We start from the raw sequence: 12,432 nt of genomic DNA on the forward strand, positions 1-12,432 counted from the left end.
CAGGAAAGAAATGGTCTAGAATGGTGAGAAGCATGGAAGGCATGTACCACCACTGCACATAATTGACCTGGTGAATTACAGTTCGGTCTCACCTTTAAGCAAGTAGCTACGCAAATAGAAGGCTAGACTCAATGACTTCCAAGGTCCCTTCCCAGTTCAATAACGTTTGCCTCATGAATTTTTTATAGTCATCCTCCGTCCTATCACGCTGTCCCCATGCATCATCAAGCCCTCCTGGCCAATTCCACGACTGAAAGGAAAATCTGTTTTCAAAAAATCCATGCTTTGACTACTGCCAAAATTACAGTTCTGTCCTTGAAACAATGACCTGCACATAATGGGCATGGGTAAGTACCTCTGAGCAAGGAAGTGTCCAATACCTTTAGCAATATTTTTAAAGCTTCTTTGATATAGGCAGAATTATTACCTGAGGCCTTGAGAGTGAAAGATTGTGAAGCTAAGAGACAATCCTATAACCAAACTTTCCAGTTTATACTTCTATATCCCCTGCTGACTTCTGAACCTTAAAAGAGGGTGGAACTGAACAGGTGAGTTTGAATCCCAGCCTCACCTCTCATCAACTGAGTGATGTGAGGGAAATTACTTAATCTCCTTGAACCTGTTTCCTCACTTGTAAAATGTTGATTATATGAGCTACCTTGAAGAGTTATTGTGACAACTGAATAGGACAATACAAAGAAAACACTGAGCATTCATTTACTCATTCCCTCGTTCATTCAACAAAGATTAACTGAGTGTGCACCACCAGCCAGGCACCAGGCTAGGCACTGGTATGTAAAAGACAGAAAAAGAAAGAAAGAAAGCAAGCTACTGTTATTTTTATTTACCAAAAACAAGCCTGTTTCCAGAACTGTGGCAGAACCATCAGATTCTGACTCTACTTCAAAACTTTCATTCACAGCTAGTTTGCCTAAAATAGTCATTTTTAGTTTGTCATATAGGAGAGTCTGCCTCCTGCCACACCTTTACCTACTCCGAAGCTAACCATCTAGCAGGTATCTTGCTAAAAGACACCTTCAGAACACTTGGGAGAAGCAATGACCAGAGCAAAAAGTGGTATCCCAGCTCTCAGCTGGGCAAGCCACTCAGGAAAACTTGATACGCCTGTGCTACAAGGCCCATCCCTGGATGCCTGGGAGGTTTGGGGTGCTTTCAATTCCATGAGCAGACTGTCTTCTGAGAATTGGGGATTAACAGGACTGGCTCATCCCCAATCATTGTGACTGGACCACCGATAAAGAGAAGGGCAACAGCTAAGGGGGTCTAAAGGCCATGTGTTTGTAATGTAGGGCTTATGTCTTTCAGCTGTACTTTATGCTAGGATTTGATAAAGTTCTGTATAAATGACCCACATCTGAGGAGTCAGTTAGCTTCAAGGCTGGTGGGCTCTTCTTCAGTGTGAGCCTAATATTCCTTTTTCTAACTAGCCCACAGCCTCTGGGCAAGCACAAGCCTAGCTGTGTTGGGTACTGAGCATTCAGTACACTTAAACATTTTGCACTTCCAAAAAAGAGTTTCCCAAGACACTCTGGAACCCACGGCTCCTAGCAAAAGAGTTAAAGTCTGATACTGGAATAGGAAATGACCTGCCCTAGGTCATAGGATCAGAGGGTGGTCAAAGAAGGAATTCTAGAATAAAATTTGGTACCATCTTTGAAATTAAGAATCGGTTAGTGGATAGTACAGAGGTGCCTAAATTTTTTTGATTTGCACACTCCTCTCATTCAAGAGCCGCCTGAATCACTTCCCTTAGGAATTCAAGTATAGATCGTGACTAACTCAAGGCTGTGGACTTTGCAAGGCTGCCTGCTACCTGGAAGTGACAGCCTAGCCTCTCCTCACAGGAGTTCTGGTGCAAAAACACTGTCACTATATATCCACCACCCACCCACCCCCCTCCACCATCTGATGCTTACAAAACTGTGGTTTCTTTTCATTTTCCTTCAGTGATTTAAGCGTGTTACTATTAACTCCTGGTGCCTCTAATTCCTCACTGAAAATAGTGGTTTGGATATTAATAGGCTGTAAATCAAGACCCTACCTGGGGCTCGTTGTCACGGAAACGGTACTCAAGCCTGCCGCTACTTCCCCACCTTTGGACGTCTGGGCGAACTGGTGGGAGTTGGGGATTGTTTTAAAGCTCCTGTTATTTCTCCCACTTTCTGCTATTTCTCAGGGCCAAGTTGTCGGAGAAGGAGGAACCCGTGAGGCAAGGGAGAGTAGAGTGGACCGTAGCAGCTTGGAGAAGCGGAACTCTTTGGGAGAGGAAGGGTGGGGGTCCTTGGAGGATGGCTTGGGGCACGCTGATCTCTCCTTCTTGGGGCTGCACCCGGCCACTCTCCGCGTCGTTCCCAACGCTCGGGGACCCGACCCCTCCGCCGCCCTGTCCTCCCTGCCTGGGCGCAGGGCTGCCGGGGAGCGCGCAGACAAGTTCCCCAGAAGAGAATCTGAGCGGCCCCAGGGCTGAGGAACCCGGCAGAGAGGGCAGCGCGGAGGTCCGACAGGCTTGAAGCAGAACCCCCTTCGTCCCCACGCCGGGGTCCTGGAGGAGGCAGCCCGGGACCAGAACACGCACCCCCCTCACCGTCCTCCCAGCGCCCCCGGGCGACGCTCCAGGATCCGGCTCTCCAAAGCAAGCGCCCAGCTTGCCAAGCGCCGCCGAAGCCCACGAGGATTCCCGCGCCCTGGGGCGATAGCTGCCGCAGCCGCCAGGGCCTCCCACGGGCTCTACGCCCGGCACCCAGGGCTGGGTCCCCACCCGGTCCCCTGGGCCCCGTGCGTCACGCGCCCCCTGGGCCCAGCGCCTCCGCTGCGCTCGCGCCGCGCGCCCCTGCCTCGCGCCTCCGCACCCGCACCCAGCTCCCTCTGGCCGCCGGGCCCTCCCGGGACTCACCTGCGCTGGGGCTGTAGCGGCGGCCACCCCGAGCCCGGGGGTGGCAGCGGCGGCGGCGCAGGGGGAGGAGGGCAGCGCAGGGCTCCTGGCACAGCGGCCGCCGGGCGCCTGGTGCTGCCGAGCCGCGGACCCGCCCAGAGATATAAATAACATTATCTGAGGAGGGACATTCCTGCCGGGGGACATCGCTGCTGCCGGGACCAGATAGTCCCGCGGCGGGGGCGGGGAGGCGGGGCCGCAGCCTCCCGCAGAGCCAGGCCCAGCCCCCGCCTTCCCCACCCACTCCCGCACCTGCCAATCAGCCTCCAAGCCCGGGGCCACCTGCCCGGCCTCCGCCCGGCTCCCCGGGCCGGCCTCCGCCCCCCTCCGGACTGCATGAGCCCGAGCCGCCAGAGGCCAGAGCCGGCCGCAGCGCCCCCATAGCTGCTCAGCGCCCCTCACCGCGCGCTACCCCGAGCCCCCTGCAGCGGGGAAAGGATTTGGCTTTGCAGCTCCGGCCTAATTCGTTCGCCCAGAGCGGCGAGTCTGGCCACGAACATGAGCCCTCCAGTCTTTCCCGCCCTGCGTCCCCACTGTATACAGTCAGGTTTTTAAAATATATTAAAAGACACGCTTAGGCCATAGATAGGGTAGGCAAAGCTGGCGCCCCGGCAGTGCGCCCCCGCTGCGGCGGATTTGGGAGGGACAGATTGTTCCCGGGGGCTGCTGTGTTAGAAAGCGTCCTCCGGGGCTTCTCCTGGATGGTAGTAAGAACAGACGCTGGGAGGGCTCGGGTGGGCACTGGGCCCGAGACCCGCGCCCCCAGCCTGAGGGCTCGGTGTCTCCGTTTCTGTTTGCAAACCTGGTGTGGTCCAGGCGGACCGGGCAATGCTGGCGGGGCGCAGCCCGCAGTCCCATGGCTCGCGCGTTACAGGGACTGTAATCAACAGGCAAGCTGCCACCCCAGCCCACCGACACCTCCTGGCCAGACCCGGTTTCCAGGCGAGCGGACGCTTCCGCACGCTGGGTGGGGTGGGATGCTGTAGGCCAGAGAAAACACTAGAACCGATGGTGCCAGAGAGGAAAAACAAAGCATCTCCGAGTCACCTCGGGAGAGAGACACAGAAGTGGCAGCTTGCAAGGCTGTCCACTTTCTTGACTTTCTTACTATACAAGGTCATTGTTCAGTAAGGCTTGGTGGTACACTTTGCTGCAACTTTCATCTCTTTCCTCCATCAGCCGTGCTGAGGCAATTTCTCACCAGACATCAGCCCAGGTAATCTCAGGTGTTTTGGAGATGACAGTGGAGATTTAAAGCGCAAAGATGAGAGAAGAGTTTTAACTTTGGTGATGCCTGGTGTTCTTAACAACGAAACAGTCTTACACCTGAGTTATTTGCTTGGGAGTATAATTATGCTGCTTTCCAGGATTCACCAGGAAAAGGGTGTTTAAGTGCCAGATGTGCGTGCTTAGTTTATATATTGAACATATGCAAAGATACTTCACTTCCTGCTGCAGTCACACCTCTTTTGAGAGTGGGCATTTAGACATTGAGATGTGCTAAGTGGCGCAAACTCCACAGATGTTACAAAGCCACAGAACTCTCCACACTACCACCTTGTTGTCTGGGCCCTTATTAAGCTCAATTTCCCAAGACACACTAGTAATAGAGGGAAGATAATAGAAGAATATTTGTGGTCAACCCATTAGATTAGCAGTGAGCCACCCTTCCCCCTTTCTGATAGCATTTAAGAATCCATTTGTTTTTTTACTGAGTTAGAAACAACAAGGTCTTTTTCATTTAAAAATTAAGAACCAAATTCTGGCAAGGAAAACTCAAGAAAAACAGGCCAACTTCAAAGGCTGAGACTATCATATATCTCAAGTAGAAATCTTTGTTCTATTTTTGAAATAAAAAAATGGAGAGAAATTATGTATTTGTGTTTTTTAAAAGCCTTGTGTGGATAAAGTTATTAAATAAATTCATGATACCCTAGAATTGCAGCTCTGCAGCTACATAATTATATACTACATGAAACAGACAATTCCTTAGCTTTAGGGCTCTGAACTGAAGAGTTGTACACATATATTTCTTTGTAGCCTTAAAATTTATAATTTTCAACCACGAGAAAAAATTAATATGGTAAAAACACCAAATCAGTGGACAGATTACCCCAGGATTTTACAAACCTGTTCAGCTGCTTTAGTTATTTCCACTTTAGCTGAAATCTAAATAATTCAATACAACCTCATTTGCTACAGAGCCTGTTATCCTGACAGCATCCCCACATGCTTTACAGCTAATTGAGTTACAGTGAAATGATAAATTAGGACTGAGGGAGAGAGGAAGTTTAGAAGTACAGAGGAAAAGGGTATTGTCAAATAAGGAGGGAGGAAAATGGCAGATCCCAGGGAGTGGGAATGAGAAACTGGGGAGAGTGAAATAGGTAAGAAGGAAAAGCTCATATAAGGGTTCATATTTGAAGTCATTGCTGTGGGCAGCAGGGATTAATTCTGCAGGGACTTCCTGAGAAGAGTTCATAAAGCCTCCCTGAATTGTCTATCAGAAAGGTGGGAGATCGGTCCTCATCCTGGGTGGTCAAGGGACTGCCCCCCTAACCTCCTATTCCATGTTGACAGCCCACACTTCCAAGCTACCAAGCAAGCTCCTAACGCAATCTGCAGTTCTAGGGCCAGAGAGAAGGTGTGCATTTGAAACTAGATGCTGTCAGCCAGGAACTGGGGCTTCTACTTAACCAGGAAGTGAGAGGAAGCCCTCACAGAACTGTCAACCCAGCTCCAGCTAAAATCAATAGGTGAGAAGTGGATATAAGTCAGGACGTTAGAGGAATCTGACACAAGAAGGAACTTTCATTTTCTATTTCTATATTCTCTGAATTTTTCACATTGAGCTTGTATTATCTGATAATTAATTAGAGATAGTAAAGAAAATAATAAGTAGAGATTGGGTCAAGATGGTGGGTTGAGCCCATGCATTTACCTTCTCTTCCATCCTAAATCTCATAAAAAGATATGTCTTAAAGAGAATAGAAATCTAACAGCACAGGGAAATAAGAAAACAATGTGATCAATTTTCCAGGAATTTTTAAGAAATCCTGAAATATAGAAGAGAGAGGCAGGACCTGATCTAGACAAAAACAAAGTTAGAGGAAATCAAAACAGGTTCAGGAGAAGGAATAGTTTAGGGAAATTCCAAGCAAGAGTCAAAGGATACAAGAGGAGGTGGGGAGTGGGGAACCTAGGATAGAATAATTCATTGAGGAGTCCCCTCCCCTGCTGGCCTTAAGTACCAAATGTTTGCCTGTGGGATAAAGTTAGCGGGGATCCCGGGACCAGAGGGGCAGAGCCCAAGTATACACTGACCGCTAGAAGTAATAGGGAACTTTCATTCTCTCTGGATAGCATGTTGTGCCCTTCCTTCACAGTTCCTGAAGACAGGCTATGATTAACAGAACAGACAGGCAAGCCGATCCTCAAGTAAAAGATGATTGGACAATCAAAATCACCAAAGATTTCGTCAGCGGAGGGGAACCAATACCATGAAGGAAAAGCACCAAACGCAACTAACAAAGAAGTAATATCAGAGGAAACTAAGTTAATAAAGAAAACAGAAGATAAATTTAAATGAATTTAAATTTTATTCAGCAAGATTTGAAAGGATATTGTATCCAAGAAAAATAATCAGTGAGAAAACGTAGAGATTTAAAAAGTAGTTTCTGAAGTTTAAAATTCATTAGCTGATCAGCAGAACTGATCAAGTTAAGAGCAGATTAGTGGAAACAGAAATTCTCCCCAAACACAGGGCAAAAAGCAAGGAGATGGAAAGTTTGTGAGAATGGTTGAAAGTCATGGAGGTGAGAGCCTCAAGTTCCAATATCTGTTCCAATAGAAGTTACAAAAGGAGAGAAAGAGAGCAGATGAGATGATAATAAGGAGAAAGTAGAATAAAATTTCTCAGAGTTGAAGAAAAATATGAATTTTCAGATTCAATAGAAGCAGTTTAAAGCAGGATAAAGATTTTAAAATACAGTTTACAGTTTTATGTACAGTTTAAAGCTTATGATTTGATTCTAAGACCCAAGAACTTGAAAAAATTAAATCATAAACCAAAAATAGAGCCTAGACTAGCTTCCTGTGCCTTGAATTAAATTAATCCTACAAACTATCTTTACTGAATCACAGAACCAGTTATTTGTTTGAAATTTTAAGACTACTGTGACTTAGAAATGAACATGTATCAGAAAGCTACTTAAAAACAGAGATACCAAACCAAATAAACCCAACCCTACCCAATGTTCCCCTCATTCAAATGTCTAACAATGGAAAAATCGAGAACTCATGGTTATGAACAGAAAACTTTGAAATAGTGCCTAGAACTCAAAAAACATTAGTTTCCTTCATCTTTACCTTGTCACCAAGAGATGCATTTCATAAAACTAAACTGAAATTTCTGTTCCATTTCTGGGAACATCTAGGGGAACCACAGTCTCCACAACTTCCAAAGACAAAGCAGCAGGAGGACCCATTTGAAAAGCCCACCATTTACAATATAGAGGCATCGAGGACAAAGGAATAAACTTCACCTTCAGATGCCTCAAACAGAATGGTCCTTGCAAGGAATCTGAAAACTGGCAGAGAGTGTGTAAATACCAAACTGACCTCCCTATAAAGGAGCAAGTGACACCAATTTCAAATTTCCATCCACCGATAATGGAAAGGAGCAGAAGAGCAAGACTTACATCCTGTCATCCACCAGAGCATGGAAGCACTAAACAGGCTTTGGAATAAATGGGCATCTTTCCTTCTATAGCTGTGCCTGAGCTTTCCAGGATTAGATTTTCCATTACCTAAGAGATGTGAGCTCGTGCAGATGTAATAGCAGGCTTATACTGGGGTGTGATGATAAACTGGTGTCTGAAGGCACTTATGTTCTGCTGCAGGTGCCTTGTTCAGGCTGTATTAGTTTGAGTGGGCTTCCATGACAAATACCACAGACTGGGTGGCTTAAACAACAAAATTAGTTTTCTCACAATTCTGGAGGCTAGAAGTCCGAGATCAAGTTACCGGCAGGGTTGCTTCTTCTGAGGCCCCTCTCTTTGGCTTATAGATGGCCATGTTTTCCCTCTGTCTTCACATGGTCTTTCCTTTGTGTGTCTGTGTCCTAATCTCCTCTTGTGAGGACACTAGTCATATTGGATTAGGGCCAGCCACATGATTTCATTTTACCTTAATTACCTCTTTAAAGGCTCTCTCTCCAAATCTGGTCACTTTCCGAGGTACTTGGGGCTAGCATTTTAACATATGAATTTGGAGTGCAGGCCATTCAGTCCATAACCCAGGCCTCATCTTTTCTCACATGAATTTCTTCTTATAAATCTCCTAACTGCTGTCCCATTCTCCAGTTTCACTCTCCTTCAATTCTTCCCCCACATAGTAGCCAAAGTACACTTTCTAAAAAAGAAATCTGATCCCTCCACTACTTTAAATCATCCAATGGCTCCCTGTTGCTTTCGGGATACAGTTTTAAGTTTCCCAGCACTTAGCACAGCCCCTGACACGCAAGATGTACTTAAGAAAGGCCTGATGAGTAAGTGAGTTAATAAGTGAATTAATGAACAAATAAATCATGCAAACTAAAAGAGAGTTGCAGTTCTGGAGGCCAACCAAAGAAGTAGGTAATTGAAAGTCATTTCTAGTTGGCTTAAAAATATATATTTGTGGGCTTCCTTGGTGGCGCAAGTGGTTGAGAGTCCGCCTGCCAATGCAGGGGACACGGGTTCGTGCCCCGGTCTGGGAAGATCCCACATGCCGCAGAGCGGCTAGGCCTGTGAGCCATGGCCGCTGAGCCTGCGCGTCCAGAGCCTGTGCTCCGCAACGGGAGAGGCCACAACAGTGAGAGGCCCGCATACCACACACACACACACAAATATATATATATATTTGTGACTCTTTACAGGAGAATCACTTTCCTATTTATGTTTGAGTAAATTTATTTAAATAAATTCACATTCCCGGAGACATAATTGGCAATATTTGTGTCTGAATTTCACCAGCTCCTCGGCCACCTTGGCACATTCATACCTAACTTACTGTCTGTGGATGAGAAATGAAGTCAATTAAGTAGGTTTTATGTTCACACCCACTATCAAGTTCACCTGCCGTCTTCCAGTGTTTCATTCATAATGAGGTACAGCAAATACAATAGTGATGGTTCAGCTCTGTGGACTTTGTCTCTGTTTGCTCCACCCTCTCAGTGCCGTTTTCAGACTTCATCCTGGGGCAGTGGCCCCACTCCAAACCCCACGCTCCAGTATGCCAAAGCCTTGAGCACGTAGGATTAAGAACGTAGGAAGGTGGATCAAAAAGCATTACATGCAGTGAGTTGGTGTTGACATTAACACTCTGTCTTGAGTACTCCACAGAGTGGATAGTCTGTATGTGAATAATCAAAAGTGTCTAAACCTGAAACCTTTGTTCTCTTCTTTTATAAATATTTATCAAGCCAGGAACTCAAATCAAGGAGAGAAAATATAATTTAAAACTCGAGTTTGTTAACAAGGAACGACAGCTAGAGTGCTAACAATTCAACCAATTAAACAATTTTGTGTTTGTGTGATAATTACTGCCAGCATAAATGATCTTGTTAATTGCTTTAATTTGTTAGCAGTTTCCAAACTTACAATTTTTTTTTCATAGTATTAACCAAAACCTTTGGGAAATTTTCAATAAAATTTGGAAAGATACTACAATGAAAGATTCCATTACCTCTGCAAATTCATCTCATTTTCTATTCTGTGGGATATTTCTGCAGCTGCTCAACTTCTGTTGAATATTTCTTGAATGCTTTAAAGACTACAAGAGATTCAAACATGATTTATTCTGTAGAGTAACTGGTTCTTGTCAAAAACACCATTCTTCATTTTCCTCTGTGTATGGCAAATTTTATTTTTAAAAGATTTATCATTTTCTTTTTGCCAAATGCCATATAATCATTTTTATTCAATTTCATGAAGTAAATTGCTATCATTATCCTTATTGCCAGATAAAGAAACCAAGAAACTCAGAGTTCAAGTAATTGTCCAAAAATCACATAGAACTCCAAATCCCTTCCTTATGAAAGAGTTATTTATCTAGGAAGCAGTATCTTGTGGGTTTTTATTTTTTTATATAAATTAATTATTTTTGGCTGCGTTGGGTCTTCGTTGCTGCGTGCGGGCTTTCTCTAGTTGCAGCAACGGGGGCTACTCTTCATTGTGGTGTGCGGGCTTCTCATTGCAGTGGCTTGTCTTTGTTGTGGTACACGGGCTCTAGGGGCATGGGCTTCAGTAGTTGTGGTGCACGGGCTCAGTAGTTGTGGCTCGCGGGCTCTAGAGCGCAGGCTCAGTTGTTGTGGCAGGAGGGTTTAGTTGCTACCTGGCATGTGGGATCTTCCCAGACCAGGGCTCGAACCCGTGTCCTCTGCATTGGCAGGCGGATTCTTAACCACTGTGCCACCAGGGAAGTCCCTCTCATGGGTTTTTAAATTAACAGATTCCAACAGATTCCATGATATTTAATGTAGATGATGTACATTATAGACTAATTTTTTAAGTCAATAATTAGATCAAGAATTTAGCCCCCAATTATGCTGAGTGTGTACAAGTAACAACTCAGTGCTGCTAGTTCTATTCCATCATCATCTTAATCATCAAAATACACTTAATTAAGCATCTAGCTCCGGACCTTCCATAGCAGAAACTGAAATAAGCCAAAGCTTTAGACCCTTCTTTTGGAAGTGTTTCAAAGCTGTGAGTGAGCATCAGTATTCTGTTACAGACCCCAACTACTGCCTAAACCTATTTCTCAACTCCCACGTCTACCAAATATGGCCAGAAATTGAAGTGGGAGCTTGTCACATACAATTTCAAGTACTTGAGGTATTCCCTGACCTCATTCTAAAGATTTTATATATTTTATATATATATACATAAATCTTTTAACTTATTGCATAACTAACAACAAATATTAAAATGCAAATAACCCTGGGAAGAGTTAAGTTTTAAGGCACAGGCTTTTGGCTACTGGAGTAAAAAAAGTCAGTGCCACTTAGTGACATTTTAATAGCCAAGCAATTTTTTAGAAAGATGGTAGTAGGGTAGACTGAAAAGATTAATAGATGTAAAGTCAGAAGACCTGGCTTCTACTCCCCTTTATCCTCTCTATGCCTTTGTTTTTCTTCCACAAAATGATGGCATTGAACTAGCTAGTCTCTAAGGACTCTTTCAGCTCTAGCTTTCTATTATTTTTTTTATTATTTTAATTCATATGTTTTAATTCACTATGTAACAATAATATCACAGTCTATTTTACAAGTTAAATGTATGAGAATGTATGAAATAGAAATGGTAGGGAAAAACTAAACGTGGGTCAGGAACTTGAATTTTCCCAAAACCAGGGGCCAAAGGAAGATGTGTTGCCTGCAGGGCCCAAGAAGGAGGCAGGGAGGGTGACGGGAACAGCTTGTGGTATGTGTTTGTCCCCGTGTCTACTCCAAGAAGGAGTTGAGGCATGCCCTCTGCCCTGGTCTGGGATTGGGAGTTTAATCTGGTCAATTGAAGATGGTGGCTTGAGAGAAAAAAGCCATCTGGTACCTACACAGAGCTGGTCCCCTGGTGGCCGCAGGTGGGTTTTGCCGTAGAGGGAATTAGGGGTGGAAGTGTCAAAAATCAAATGTATAGAGGAAAAAAGTAAACAGTTTCCTCCTTCCCCCTAAAAAAATGAATTCTTGAAATGCACACATATTCTTCTCTCAAATGTAGAAAAGTCTCACTCTGGATGTGCTTACAAGAAGATCGTCGTCAAAAAACTTTGTTTCTATAACACTTCCAGTTAGCACGCTTGCTGGCATCATCTGGGACTTGGGCGCTGCCTCTATCAGGGACTGCCGGGTGTTTGTGGAGTTAGGGATCACAGAGCCAAACTCGAAGAACCATTCTTTTAGGCATTGCCCTTTGAAGTAAACTTTTTGTTCCAGGCGAAATTTTTCCATTTGCTCCGCTGAAGAGAAGTTCAATTCTCGAGACACTGCCTTGCACTTGAGGATTTTCTTGGGAACATGGGCTTCATGCTCCACTCCAGGGCCTGACAGGTTTTCTTTTCCTTGCCAGAGTATCTTCCCTGTCTCAGCATCCTGAAGGTTCATCCAATTTAGTTTGAAGCCCCTCAGGATCTCCCTGGCCCGCTCACCCTTGGTTGACATGATGCGGCGGCCGCCGCCTGCGGCTCTCCCACGCTGGCCCGGCGGAGCCTTGTAGACTGTGCCCAGGAGCTGAGGTCTGAGCCGCAGCCCCGCCTGCAGACCTCGGGCGAGCAGCGGCAGCGCCCAGACCCGGACCGGCCTCTTTCCCCTCAGCTCTGGCTCCTGATCCCTTCTCCTTCCTAGCTTTCTATTATTTTACACTTACAGCAAGAACATACTAGATGTTTGTTACAATAATGTTCTTTAAAAGGAAAAATTGGAAATTAGTTCAACATTCATC

The 12,432-nt window shown here is 45.3% G+C and overlaps 1 protein-coding gene and 1 pseudogene across 1 annotated transcript in view; both read right to left on the reverse strand.

The window, feature by feature from the left end:
- The window catches only part of SPTB (spectrin beta, erythrocytic), a 124,099-nt gene extending 121,045 nt beyond the window's left edge, over nt 1–3,054 (reverse strand). Inside the window, exon 1 of the mRNA XM_060294911.1 lies at nt 2,915–3,054. The gene's annotated coding sequence lies outside the window, so the exon portion shown is untranslated. The remainder of the gene's footprint in view (nt 1–2,914) is intronic.
- An 8,200-nt stretch (nt 3,055–11,254) lies between these two features.
- On the reverse strand, nt 11,255–12,196 carry LOC115852041 (retinal rod rhodopsin-sensitive cGMP 3',5'-cyclic phosphodiesterase subunit delta pseudogene; annotated as a pseudogene).
- Nucleotides 12,197–12,432: the final 236 nt, after the last annotated feature.

This window comes from Globicephala melas, chromosome 2, assembly GCF_963455315.2.
Source record: "Globicephala melas chromosome 2, mGloMel1.2, whole genome shotgun sequence".
In the NCBI taxonomy this organism is placed as follows: Eukaryota; Metazoa; Chordata; class Mammalia; order Artiodactyla; family Delphinidae; genus Globicephala; species Globicephala melas.